Source organism: Labeo rohita, chromosome 7, assembly GCF_022985175.1.
Source record: "Labeo rohita strain BAU-BD-2019 chromosome 7, IGBB_LRoh.1.0, whole genome shotgun sequence".
In the NCBI taxonomy this organism is placed as follows: Eukaryota; Metazoa; Chordata; class Actinopteri; order Cypriniformes; family Cyprinidae; genus Labeo; species Labeo rohita.
The window spans coordinates 21,293,302-21,308,559 of record NC_066875.1 but is presented as its reverse complement, the minus strand read 5'-3'; the positions used below and the strand labels follow the sequence as shown (position 1 = coordinate 21,308,559).

Here is a 15,258-nt window from a genome sequence, read left to right as displayed (position 1 = left end):
GAGATAATAAAGCAAGGTTATAGGGGAGTAAATCACGCATTGACCAGAACATGCAATGGGCTGCCTACCCAAACCATAGGGAGAAGACAGCATTCACCTGGTCGCCTCAAGAGACCGCTATTAGAAACCCTGAAAGGGAAGCGATCACCAAGCTCCTACCTGGCTATAATAATAGACAGATCTAGAAGGGTTTCTAGAGACATAAAAATGGATCAAACTCACCCCTCCATGGTTCCCGCCATCCGAGCCCTGTAAGGGAGGCCTGAACCATTCTCACCCCACACAGACCTGTGCTTACCATCTCAATGGAAAGCATAAGGCCCTGCTCTATCAAGGCCCGCAGAACCTCGAGAACAAGGGCCACAATGTAGCCAAAGGCTCCTTGGAGCACCAGAGAGTTTCCGCAGAAACGACCCTGATTCGTAAGATGGCGAGACATAGCGTGATCAAGCCCACTCCTCGGAGGGGCGACTCGCTAGATCACCAAATGGCATGAGAACAGATCTGTATGAAGGGGTGGAAATCCAGAAACAGAAGGCCCTTCAGGGCGGGAAGCAGAAGAGGGTCTAACCAGGTGGCCTAGGTCCATGTGTCTATAAAGCATGTCCAGGAGCTCCCTGCGAGAAAGACTTCCGAAGAGCTTACCTGAAGGTAGGACCATAGCCCTAGATGCAGTGCTGTAGTGGGGACCCGAAAGTTTCCCAATCGATATGCCGAAGGCAGATCCAGGCAAGCAAACCATAACCATGGTGAAAGACCAGAGGGGGGTGCTCGAAGAGGACCTACCAAAGGAAACGCACAAGACAGGTCCCAGAAATACAGCATGGTAGACACACAATAAGGGATCGAACTCACCCACCGTGGTTCCCACGTCTGACTCCAGTTACCAGAAAGACCTTCTTGAGAAACTGCCAGACCATCATAGTGGGTCACCTACTTATAACCCTAACAGGGGAGATAACACCATCTAGGCAGGGGCTCAGGGAGACCACTGCTTAAAAACCCTATAAGGGGAGAAATCACAGAGTTAACAGAAAAGGGAAATCAACCACGATTGACCTGACCACAAAGAATGGGCTGTCTACCCACATCCCAGGCAGGGGAGACAGCACTTACCTGACTAGGAGCTCAAAGAGATCGCTACTTAGAAACCCTAGGAAGGGGAGCGATCACCGAGCTAACACCTGGCTATCCTCAGATAGACAGCTCTATGAAAAGGGACAGGTTAACACACAGCTAGCCTCAGATAGCTGCACTTAACCACATAAATAATGCAAAGAAGCTATAACTATCCTCTTCATTTTCTGTCCATACCCTCGAGTATGGCAGAAAATTAACACCACAATCGCAATGCGCAGCATATGTTCAACCCCCTGGGGAGCTGAACACGCTCCGCCCACGCGCCAGACTCCCGCGGGAATCAGGCGGAACGGAGCCGCCGCCGCGAATGCGTTGTTAATGCCCGAGAGGCGAGCACGCTCATGCAAATTCGGGTATAGAGAAGACTCACCTCCCTCCTTTGCGAATGCATCGCGATGAGCACATCCAGTTCCCTCGCGAGCTGGACGCGCTGCTCCCGACCGCACGCACACAGCTCGTGAGCTTCGTGTAAGCGGCTACGAGAGCACACCAGTCCATCGTAAGAAATAAGTACTGAATGTGACGATCGCATTCAACTCCCTCGAGAGCTGAAAGCGCGGCTGACTACGGCACACACAGCCCAGCATCAAAACATGCCTACCAGCGTATGCTGGTTTTTTTCACCAGGGTGGTAACGGATATATCAATTCGCCACATGATTTCAGTTATTTCAAAGGTCCTTACAGCCTAAAACAGCAAAATAACCAAAACCCACATTGACACTGGCCAAATAAATAAATACAGTAAACAATAAGATAAAACCGACAGAATATTTCTGTTTTTGCCACAAAATTACGTTTAATTATATACGGAAAGCACATACTCTATTTCTCCCACTCTCTTTCCCTTACAGATGCACACACATGCAATTTGCACATGTTAGCATACGGGCTAATGTTGTTAGCACTGCTCTAACGATTAACAACTTAAAAACTACATGACATTTCCCACAAGCGAGGTAACAATGGCACTGTTCCTGAAGAAAATTAACTTAAAGTTTCACTATTAGTAGAGACGCTTAAGCGTTATTACTCTAAAACAGGGGTGCCCAACCCTGTTCCCCGAGATCTACCTTCCTGCAGAGTTTAGCTCCAACCCTGATAAAATACAAGTGAACCAACTACTTGCACTGAGCCTCGTGAAGCACTTCTGTTTTGAAATCTTACAGCTCAGTTGTTTCCAGTCATGTACATTTTCAATGCGCTGTAATCATCTAGTTGACTTAAACACGTAATAAAATGAGAGTTCGTGGGACGATTTCAAAATTCAGACATTTTCAAGGACAGGAGAAGACATATCCTGATGAGTACTGTGTACAGAATTTTCCAAACTCAATGGAACGTGACGTTTTAATCCAACATAAACCGATCTGAGAAAGCGGTGGCTGGTAATCATATGTGATTGCTCACCACAGGGTAATTGACTTTGATGCATTGAATTCTTAGAAAATAATGTACACCCGAGGTGGTGATGCGGCAATGACGCCAAGCCATTGAATTTTTATTTTCTACGAATTCTAGAATTCTAAGAACTTATTTTCTAAGAATTCAACAGCCCGTCGTCAATTATTCCTTACTTATTTTATAAATCTCCATGTCAAGATGTATATCCTTCCCAAGCATTTATGCATGAGAGGCACAGAGAAAAATATTACATATACACTTAAAACACCGCAACATATTCATAATTCTCTACATACTCAGGTTAACATCTGTACCTGTAGAATTGTGTACTCTGATAATTAACTTACAACTGTCTGTAACTTGTTTCTACTTTCCTTGTTGCCTGGAAACCTGACAGTGACAGATCTGCGAAGTGACTCACTAGATCCATAGCTGAGGGTGAACTCAGGCTAGATCAGCGACTGAAAGCAGAGATAGTGCTGTAGGTCTGGGAATTGTTACACTGCAGGAAGGTCTGGTATGCAAAGAGAATCTGAAAACAAAAGTGATGAGTTGTAACTTATGGCTGAAAATCAACTCGTCTCTCTTCTTCACGCATTTCTGTTTTTTTTCTTTTGTCTTATCTTAAAAACCACAATCAGAGTCATTGGCACATCTACAAATTCAGCTCAGCTTAAATTTCTTTTAGTTTTGCATTGTACTACGTATAAAGTGAACAGAGCTACTTAATTTATAAAATGTGCATGATGTTGTAAGCTCTTAAGAGCATTTTCTACATGTTACATTCTATATGAGGCTGAAAAAGAACTTTTTTTGCTTTTATTTGCATGTCATGCATGTTGTATGATACATAACAGAGCCAAAGAACAGCTTGGTTTTAAAACACATTACAGTTCTGGCTCCCACCTTCAGTTGCTTTGGCATCTTTGTCTCTATGCAGAGCTGGATGGGAAAAAGTGAAAGTCACAGCAAAAAATCCATGTGGGCTTTTACACAGTCCCTAAATTTGGCGCAGATGTTCCATCATTCATTTTTTAACTACTGTCCATTTAAAGTTCAACAACATTGCTTTTTTTAACAAAGTGGTAGGCAGTTCACTGTCCCCTCCATCTTTACTTTCACTCTCAAATAAAGTGCTCTTCTGAAAGCACCACGCCATGAGCATTTTACGTTGCATTTGGAATGTGGAGGAAACAGAGGAAGCTTTAGGTATTTTTTTATATATATTAGCAAAGCAGCAAAGCCAAAATGACAGGCAGAGAGAAAAATGGGATGAATGCATGAAAGGTGGCAGAGGCATTTTCCAGTTGGGTGACAGTGAAAAGAGCACCTTGTAAAACCAAGCTGTGCCATGGATCACAGAAGCAGGCAAGAGACTCCCACACCTGCCCACTAAAAGCTTTCTGAAATAGATTTTCCTTCTCAAAGTGACACACTAACCTCATTTAGTTTGCTAGCATACTGACGTGTGGGCAAGGTGATAGTGGTGAGTGCTTGAAGACAGGGCTGATGTGTGATGCCACATTGTGTGTGTTATGTACCAAGAAACACAATGCTTTTGATGGATCGTCTATGCAGAACCTTACCATTTGTTAAAGCAAGAATACACCAATATATAGTGTAGTTTAAATGGTTTATTTGCCTCTTAAGAGGTAAAATGTCTCAGAAGTGACTCCCACACATCCCACAGTACAGCTGTTTGAACCAGATGTATAATTGCCTGCTTAAAGATTTTGCTGACTATAAAAAAAAAATAAATAAATAAAAAATACTCAGCAGTTAATACTTTACAAGAACATCATAAGCAAGTGACTTGCAACAGCTGCATTTTAAGACAGATATAACAATGTCCATGCTATACTTAGACCAAGAGCATAATTACAAGTGTGTTACTTCTGTACACATCCGTTCCGAAAAGTTATTATTGTGTAACTTTACATTACATAGACACAGTATTGTCAGTTACTTTGTTTTCTCTTTTAACACAAATTACAGCAGCAGATTGAACTGTTCGCATCTCTGGGCAACATATAGCAGCAGTGTTTTTAGTTATTTGAATTAATTAGTTTGATGAATGATTCAGTGACTCACTCAAATAAGCTGTTCTTGAATTAATCTGGGATTTTGAAAGAATCGCTTCAGTGGATGATTCAAATAGTTCACTTATTAAAATCGTTCACCTGTTGCCACCAACTGGTGGAATGATATAACCTGCATAAAAAGTCACTAAAAAAATCCCCTTGATACACTCTGTATGAATTAAAAATCATGTGATTTGTTAAAGGGTTAGTTCACCCAAAAATATAAATTCTGTCGTTAATTGCTCACCCTCATGTCGTTCCAAACCCATAAGACCTTTGTTCATCCTCTGATTACAAATTAAGATATTTTTGATGAAATCCAAGAGCTCTGACCCTGAATATAAACCAACCAAACTACCAGGTTCAAGGCCTAGAAAAGTAACAAGTTCACCAATAAAATAGTCCATGTGACATCAGTGATTCAACCGTAAATTCATAAAGCTACGAGAATATTTTTTGTGCACAAAGAAAGCAAAAATAGCGACTTTATTCAACAATTTCTTCTCTTCTGTGCACAGCTCTGTTGTGTTGTGCTAGCAGCTGCACATATGAGGATCTTCCCTGAATAGTTTTGCTTAATCACAAGAAGGATTATTCTAAATATTTGATGGTATAAAAATTGTTCTCAACTGATCTTGGAATTTTATAAATAATTTAACTACAAATTAAAATCAAATGGTATTTAAGAGTGTACTTACAACATAAAACAGCATCCCCCTATTCACACTCCAGTAATGTATGTGATGCATGATGGCATTATCACAGCAAGGAGGCAATAATCACCAAAAAAGGATAACATGACAAGTTTTTATTGCATACAAGGACATTACTACCATCAGGAATGTGCATTTCTACTAATGGGTAAAGAGCAAAAATCTAGCCCTTATGACGACAGATTTTTTTCAAGCCACAATCAGTCATGGCCACAAGCTCCTTACTCCTTCTCATTCCTGATTCTTCTGGCTATTTTAAGAGCAAGATACATTTTAAAAAAATCCTCAGATTTTACAATCACTTCATTTCTGCAGTTCAGAAAGAAATACAGCCACTGCCATGTTCAAGCTGTGCTATACTGCAGTGAGAGCATTCACATTTACAGTCCCAGTCAGCTCAGCAGAGGGAGCACAGATCAACCCTTTCCCTCTCCCTCTACCATTATACACTCTTTCCAGAGTGAGAATGAATATAGGTCTAATTAAGGGGACCTTCAGGCAAGCTTTTCTAATGCATTCTATCGACAATGTGTTTGAAAGGCTGCAAGGTAGACAATGATAGTAATTCAGTCATTTCTTCCATCACTCATTTAATAGCACGCAGTAAGAGAGTGACTTAAAAGTAAATTAAGCTGATCTGTTTTTAACAGACTCTGAGCTGCATGAAGGTAAATAAGAAATGTCCACATGCAGCCGTATTACAGAAAGGAGCCAATTCAAATTAAAGGATTAATTAACTTCCAGAATAAACATTTGCTGATTATTTACTCACCCCCATGTCATCCAAGATGTTCATGTCTTTCTTTCTTCAGTTGAAAAGAAATTCAGGTTTTCAAGGAAAACATTCATATATATATATATGAATGTATATATGACATATATATATATATATGACATCAACATCTTGCATGATGCCAAAATCACATTTTACACTTCATTCCCTTTGGACCTTCATGTTCGCAGAAGTATATTACTGACAGGTTTTCACACCTGTTGAAAGATCAAAACAGACATTTCTCTCTATGTCAGCCCCTGTGGTTGGACAACACGTCTGTCATTTCAGTTTTATAAAAGTCTCTGCATCAGCGCCCTGCAGTCATCGTACGACCGACCGTCACATCTAGTTTCACAGTCACTGGCCGCATAGCCAGCACATGGTCAAAAGTCAAAAATAGTTCAGATGGAAAAAAGTTTGGGAAAACAATAGCTTCTCATGTAAAACTCAGCTGGAGAACATGCATGAGAAATGATTTCATTTCTCCAGCGGCTAAATCCTTGGAAACGATTGAGAGGTGTTGCTGGAATGGCATCTCCTCCTGTGTAAAGTGGTTATAAAAAGCAGACCATTTGGAAGAAAATCACACGTATTCTGCCCTAAAGGGTCAAGGTGATTCAGATATGACTCAAATAGTGACAAACCGCAGCAAGATATTCATTCCAGCTGGGAATGACAGAGAACATTATCCATGACCTGAGCTGCATGTTTCTACGTACAGATTCTTTTTGATAAACTCAGCACCACAAGCCAAAATGCTCATGAATTCACAGCTAATTTACAACAACAGAACATCTCAGTATGTCCTTTATGCAATTTGTATATGAGAGAAAAATCAAATTAGCACAATATGAGATGAAAGATGGGAGCTCACTGTAGCATAGAGCCACTTACTACTTGGCGAAAACCATTAATCTGCCTGTTATGACAGCAGCGATTATTGCAATGGTGCTTGCGGTGCATATTACAATGTGTACGTGTTTGTAACTTTACATGTATAAATTCAATAACTCTTATTTGATTCAGTAGTCTGATTATAAGCTGTAAATAATTAATTTTACCACAAAGAATGGGAGGATTGTTAATGCAGGTGACATGTGGAGCTCACATGATTTATATTACCTGTGCCTAAATTGTGGATGATAAAAAATTGTTTACGCTTACAGTCCTTTTACGTTCAGACCCTGAAGACTCTCCACCTCTGGGAGACATTTTTCATCCCATCACAGTCCTTTAGGCTAGAACTGAACAATAAGTGCTGCCGTAGTGAGGATTTCATCTTTAACCTTGGAGCACAGAAACTGCATTCTAAGGGGAAATATGGCTAATCAAGTTGTTAGGACCTATGGGTTGTGATTGTATGCAAATTCTGCCTGTCTCAGGTGAATTAAGGACAGCTCAGATAAGATGCTCTAATCGTTACAGGACATCTTACAATCAGCGAGTGCACAATAGCCTAAAATACTCACACCCCACCGAGGCCACCAGACGTGGTGGAGAGTCCTGAGCAAGAGATATGCCCACAGCACTCTGTGCACTCAGTCAATAAATTACTTTCACTTCTTTTGAAATTAAAACGACAAGTCTTGACTTGTGCAATTGTCATCCTCTGCACTCTTTCAGTTCAAAAATCGCTCATTCAGAAAAGCCTGACGGCACACATTTCAAGTACTTGCCGCAGACAATGACGCAAATGTATACCCTCCTAGCATGATTGACTCCAGCTCAGTGATTAAACCAGTTCAGAGATTATTTATTCCACCAAACCTTCTGTTTTTCACAGAGGCGCATTGGCATTCACCATGCGCATTATGTAGATTATACACCAAAGTGCATGTTAATTAGGTTGCCATAATCAGAAATATCCAGCGAGTATGCTTTACTAAATAGAACATCTGATTCTAGCATAGCAGTATGATAGTTAGTGTTTAATGAGATGGGAAGGAGTGAGAGTAAAGCTCTTGAATTTCTCAGGCAAAAATGTATAACAATAACGTACTGGACCTGAGCAAACTATTCTGAGTTAATTAGGACGATGCACTTTACACGTTATAACAACTGTGTGTATGAGTGTGGTTTCAATACAATGTGAAAATAACATTGAACTTGCATTCCAAGTTCCTCCACATATCTCTGTGAATCCGAAGCCAATGACGGCCAACTTTATTGTGGCTCTCAGAAAGCAAAAAAGCATGCATTTCATGGCAAGGATTGTGACAAGAATTAAACAAGAATGCTGACAAAACGTGGTGAAAAGTGTGTAAAAAGCAGATGACTCACCAGTGCTGGTCATTGCATGTGACCATGGACCACAAAACTAGTAATAAGGGTCCAATTTTTGAAGTGAGATTTATACATGATCTGAAAGCTGAATAAATAAGCTTTCCATTTATGTATAGTTTTTAGAATAGGACAGTATTTGGCTGAGATGCAACTATTTGAAAATCTGGAATCTGAGGGTGCCAAAAAAAAAAAAAAAAAAAAAAACTAAATATTGAGAAAATCGCCTGTCATCCAAAAATCGTCAAAATGAAGTTCTTAGCAATGCATAGCACTAATCAAAAACTATGTTTTGATATATTTATGGAAGGAAATTTACAAAATATCTTCATGGAACATGATCTTTACTTAACATCCTAATGATTTTTGGCATAATAGAAGAATCAATCATGTTGACCCATACAATGTATTGTTGGCTATTGCTACAAATATACCCATGCTACTTAAGACTGGATTTGTGGTCCAGGGTCACATATAATCATCTTAACCCACACCAATATACAGTGCAGTTCTGACCTTAATCAGTAGTAGCTATCCCTCAACTCCTACAGAGCTATGCTGCAAAAAATGTCCTTGGAAACTGTAATAATATTGTCAGGGTTTTGAACCCAGCTGTTGTTAATGTGAGAATATAAATCAATGGTTATTTAAGAATAAGAAACATCTCCTGTCTTTAAAACCTCAAAATGTGATTCTGGCAAGGCAGGAAACATTCAACATTGTTAAACAAAGACAAAAGACATTGCTAAACAGGGACAATGGAAACATGAAGACTGCAATTTTACAAGAACTAATGATTTATCAAGAAATCCTTGAAAACAATAGACCTTCACAATCCATATTGTCACACTTAGCTCTGTGAATGGTTGGGTAAATTAAACTCTGCCTACATTCTTGTCAGTGGATGGTTGCCAGTTCTCATAAATCAATTTAATTACATTTGATGAATCTAATAATAAACCTCAATATTTTAAATGGTTTCTTCATTATTCATAGTACCATCTGAGGTAGCAAGGTAATTTCTTATTCTTCTTGAATAATGATTTTACAGGCAAAGATCCATGAGAACATACCTAAAGAAGCGCCTTTCCCATAGTAAAGGCTGTTTAAATAGTAAATCGTACTAAGTTTACTTTTGACGTTGCATTTTTTATAGATTTATTTAAATTACATTAGAATAAGATCCAAACTTTCATTTAAAGTTGATTTTGTATTTGGTTTCTGGTAAATATACATCGTAAACAATGATTACATTCCAGCTGGGAAAGTAGAGCTCCACGTCAAAGGTGTTGAAGCCAGTGGTTTCTCAGTAGACACACTGCACAGAAAAGATAGTTTATTCGATCAATATAAAATGAGTTTTAAAAAACAACTGGAGATCATATTCAATGGTAAGAACATGAAAATCAATGTTAACATTATCAGCGTGTACTTTGTACAATTTTTACTTTGCTTTTTTGTGCTGCACCACTGTCCTGTTCTAATGTTCTTCAAGGTACGTATTCTTGTTTCTATTGTATTTTTGCAAATTATTAACATATAACAAAGCAGTCGGACTGTGCGCAGCTGGTTACACACATTTTTACACTTTTAAATAGTACCATACATGTTTTCATCCAGTGTAATAGCACTGAAAGCCATTTTCCTGAAAAACCAATCCCTGCCTATTTATTTGCTTGTTCATTTGTTAAATTGAGGTAGGGCTCTTTAGATCAAGGGTTTGTTTAATAAAGTTACCAGACTCGGTTTTAATCCCATAATTTTGAGATTTGGTTTCCAACTTTTTAAACCAGAGCCATATAGAGGTTAAATATTTTAACACATTAACAGAGTTACAATCTACTGAGCTTATTATTTATAATTATTATTATAATAGATTATAATTAGTTCTTTTTTAGTTCTTTCAAGCATTCTCTGCACCACATGTAGTCTGCACACCTCACACTCTGAAAACCGCTGGTGAACTGTTGGTGATGAATATTACATTAAAAATAAAAAAAAAACTCAGGACAAGAGAACAAGAACAGAAAAGAGCATACACTTCAAAACAAAAACACAAAATCAAAAAGATCCATGTCCTAAGTGGTGCTTAAACGAGAAACAAAACTTTTTATATTGGAAAAAGTAAGTTTCATACTTGAAGGAAGGTGAAGCCTCAGTGGACAATTGACTGCTGTGGGAGAAATGGCTTCTAGCGCTGCCCCATGTTATGAGACTCCTGGGATGGATGTAGACTTGGATATGGTCATGATGAAATAGTCTGAGGATACAGACACAGATACATGATGAGCCTCTTAAGCTTTCTCTGAGATTTGAAGATGTGCACTGCCAGGTTCTCACTGTCTGTCAGCTGAGAGATGAATGAACTATAAACTCTCATCAGTTAAATCACACATTACTGCACACATTTCTCTTCCAGAGGCCAACCATTCTGCACAGCCTGAACTGAAGTAATCACCAATGGATTTATCAAACCTGCCTTGCAATCTTGTTCATCAAGATTTCCTGCATATTGATGAAATGAGTGTACTTTCCGTTGACGAAAGTTAGTCCTCTCTCCACAGTATACCGAATGCAGTCAATTTCACCGATTATACTTGTAATCTGCACACTCAACAGCTGCATCACAGTATGCCATGACAACTGCTAGAACACCCCAGGCCATTGCTGCACCAGCCCTCGCCATTGCCGCAGGACAATTATCACCCAAGGGTCTGCAACATAAAAAAACCTCTCGACCTCAGAAGCCCTGTTAACATAGTTTTTTCACACTCCCGTTCCCTGGCAAGCAGTACAAGACTGTAACTCAAGGACAACCACATGAAGGATTTTAGGCTGTAGGGATTTGTGTATGACTTCGGCACATCCATCCTTTCCCCACTTACCTCACTGAGCCACCATAGTCTGCTGCATTGCAGGTCTTAATTTACAACCTAAATATATTATAGATACAATAGGCCTCATTTATGAAACTTAATATATGAGTAAAGTCAGAGTAATCTGCACATGAAACAGACCTTCCGAAAAACTATCCTCAGGATTCACAAATGCTTCATAAACACCAGCTGGGGCCAGATTTACTAACAGCTTGTGCCAACGCAAACCATATTTTGGTGTTAAAAGTACCGTAAAGATTTACTAAGTAAAGAATTAAAGAATTAAAGAATTAGCACTGAAAAGGTGTGAACACAGTTATTTTTATGCCTGAACTTGTTGGATACCCTTGTGAAAAAGAAGTTTATGTGCTATTAGTATACTTCTCTCAAACTTTTTGTGTACTTCTCAGAAACATACTTAAAATGACATTTAAGTATACTTGACTTACGCTATACTTGTGCTCCTAGAATGCATGTTTTCATTGTTATGCGGTACGGGGCGCTATTACAGATCTTCTGTACAGAATTTCCAAAACCGAAACAATAGATGCTTCCACACTTATGCTGCATTCACGCCATATCATAATTCAGACTCGGAATTATGCTTTCCAATGCAACACTATCAACGCCTAAACAAAACCTATGTTGGTCAGGTGGTACAGCGGGCATGTGGTACAAGTCGTAGCCCTCAGAAGCCTCCCAGTTCACAAGTTGTAATTACGAGTTCTACGAGGATGTGAATGCTTTTTACAAGTTGGAATCTCGTAATTAAGGGAATTCCGATATGGCATGAACGCACCTATTATCTAACATGATCTTCAGACATACAACAGCATCAAAACTGTGTAATGGAATAAAATAAATAGTAAATCTGGCCCTTCATCATTAAACATGTGTATGTTAATGAAATCCATTAATTCGTAAACAAAGCCATTAGAACACAAGCCTGCAGCCTTTAGCCAAAAAGCATAACGGCTAAAGCTAATACTGCGGCACAGAGAAGACAACCAGATGCTGTTTTTTTTTTGTTTGTTTGATTGTTTGTTTTTTTTTGTTGTTGTTTTGTTTTAATAGAGGAGAGGCTTGAATAAACAGCTTTTTTTTTTTTTTTTTTTTTTTTTAAATAGCTTATTATTAATTGAATTGATCGGCCAATCATCATGTTTTACGCTAAACAATAGTTTTGGATTGAACTACTTTTAGAGGTTACACAAGAAAAAATAAAAGAAGTCACAGACTTTTTGCAACAGGTGGAAGTTTCAGCTTACGACACTTCCTATTCATTCCTATGGTATCTGTAAACGGCAATTTAGTGTCGCATAACTCTGTAATGTGGTTGGTTATCAAGGCACACATGATCTAAGTTGATCGTTACACTTTCTCCAATAGTACGTAATACAGACCCTCTCATCTCCCAATAACAAGACTATCTCTGTCGTAATTAGGGCGTGCATGTACGCTCATTCACAATTAGCATAATCCCCACCTGTGAACTACAACTACATTAATGACCTGTCCAGGAATGCAGCGGAATCTTCTGAACTCATTTCTCAGGTTTGGCTCCAGTATATTGCACAAATGCAAAAAAAGCAATAAATATTCAATTAACGTGTGACCACCAAAACGTCTTTTAGCCATCTTAAAAAAATACCAGGTGTTCTTCTGAAAATGGCCAGCTGGTGGCAGTTGACAATACATTTGGAGCACAGCTTTTTTCCAGCTGAGACACTTACATCCATGGCGGTAATGTATTAACAGTATCTCATTTTGAAGAATATTACTGAATATAAAAATGCAGTAACCAGTACTATTAAACACTACATCGTTCAGTCATTGTACACATGGGATTGGTTGGTGTAGTATTTGTCCCGCCCCTCCTCCACTGATTGGACGAGTAACAGTGACGAGTGCTGCAATTTACCCAAAGTTGAACTGTTATAGACTCTTTCTTAAAACAAACAAACAAAAAATTGTTTTACACATCATTTACACTTGGTAGGGAGTAGGTGTACATTTCTTTCATACCAACTAGCATTTTAAAAGTACAAACATTTTCATGAACAGCTTTACGAACAATTTACACAAAACACGTTTTGCTTGTGTTTCCTGAATGAGGCTCGTTATATTTTGTAAATGGTAACAAAAATGCACAAGTAGAAAACTTTCATTCATGAATTGTGGAACAAAAACAAGTTCATATTATCTTTTGCTAATTATCTTTTAACCATCATTAAAAGTAAGTGCAATCACATACTATGCAACCAATGTGTAATTTAATTGGCCAATTAGAGTTTGGCTTCTTTTATCTCCAGAGCATTCAGTTATTTGCGTAAAATTAGGACATTGTGAGACCTGGCCTGGTTTACAAAGACATATTAAATAAAAAGCATTATACATATGCATGCTTTATTTTCATTATTAGGGTGATGATTAAGAATCCAAAAAAGGAAATTTAAAGAAAATTGTCCAAATGAAGTCTCTGTGGTATCATGTGTCCCAAGAAGAGCATCTGTGTTTCAAGAACGAGAATGATGAATGTTCAATTAGTGTCCACATTAGTATTAATGAAAAGTACCCAAGTACTTAAAATTAATGAAAGGGTTAGTCAGGATGCTTGTTATACAAACATCAAATCGGGATCTAAAATGAGGCCACAGTTATATAAACCAAGACACATCATGCTGCAGTCCTCTTGAGCTCTATGTTGTTTTGTTTTTCTTTTTTGACATTTTTTGGCCTTGACCTTCCACTGCTATTAATGGTAGTGTTGCTACAACAACACCACTGACACACTTTACCACATGTTCGCTGCTCAGAATATTTGGGAAGGACAGAAGTTGACAGACCTTTCAGAGCCCTCTAGGGGACTCTGTTGAATGCTAAGAGTGCACCATTTCATTGCTGTGTCTATTTAAAGGCAAGAAAATGCCAAGAAAACAGAGAAAATGAAAACCTGACATTTCCCAGTTTTTTTTCCTCCAATTCTTATTTTTTCATATATGGGTGAATTCGAAGAGCTGGAAGTTGTCTGCCTTAATAAATGCACATTTTAAGGAAGAAATTAATTAGTGACAAAATGTTCAGTAACATTTGTTAAGTGCTGGCAATTGCAAATTGTGGTATACTCTCCAGATCAAAGAGGGTTTGAAATGTTTTGCTGCCACACCAACTGCATAGCACTAAGTTGAGGATCAAAGCTATTTCAATAGAGTACTTAAAAGCGAAAGAATGTTTACAAGACCCTAATGAACATTGCATCAGCTCCGCACTACATTTTAGCTTCCACGTCCCCATCGTCTTAAATAGAATCCATGTTGATTCGTCCTAATTAGAGTGTGTGGGGTCACTTTTTGATGAAGAAAGCCATGCGTGCACCAGGTTCAAAGAAATTAAACTATTCTAACCCATAGGAAAAGCTCAGCGCAGCTGTAAGTAGATTATCAGTTATGTCCACGCCGTTTGAACATAATCCCTCTTTATACACATCAAGAAGCGACGAGAGCGAATCTTTGCCATATGCGAACTTACCCCCCATCATGTCTTTACACTAATGAACTCTGAAACTGTGACTGGGCTCTGATTATAGCAATCTTGAGGACAAAAATGGTATAGCTTTCTGAGTCCCATGACAGATCCACTTCAATGGAGAGAGAAGCCCATAATCTAGCAAATTAACCCCAGAATGGGGTGGGCGGAACTTGTGGCTATCAGCAGCTGTAGGCTGTTACTCCTCCAAACAACTTGAGGAGTAATCACAGGCATCAGATGCTCAGTCAGCAAGCTCAAAGTCAGACCAAAAGCAAATATCAGTCAAAGAGGCTTATGATGACAGCAGGCCTGTGAGAATGAGATGGAGTGCTTGAGAAAATGAGAGAAAGCGAAAAGGGTTTGAAATGGCCGTAGAATGACCTGGGACAACAACTGCATTTAGAGCAAATGCAAAGGATTTTTTTCTTTATTCACAGCTGGTGTTAATAGCCATTTTGAATG

The 15,258-nt window shown here is 38.8% G+C and overlaps 1 long non-coding RNA gene across 1 annotated transcript; it reads right to left on the bottom strand.

Annotated features, from left to right (window-relative positions):
- Positions 1–9,602: 9,602 nt before the first annotated feature.
- Positions 9,603–14,923, bottom strand: LOC127167887 (uncharacterized). The gene is made up of 3 exons (XR_007828042.1): positions 14,797–14,923; positions 10,530–10,652; positions 9,603–9,710 (listed from the first exon to the last, which is right to left on the bottom strand). It is a non-coding gene; the product is annotated as an uncharacterized LOC127167887 (long non-coding RNA).
- Between the last annotated feature and the right edge of the window lie 335 nt (positions 14,924–15,258).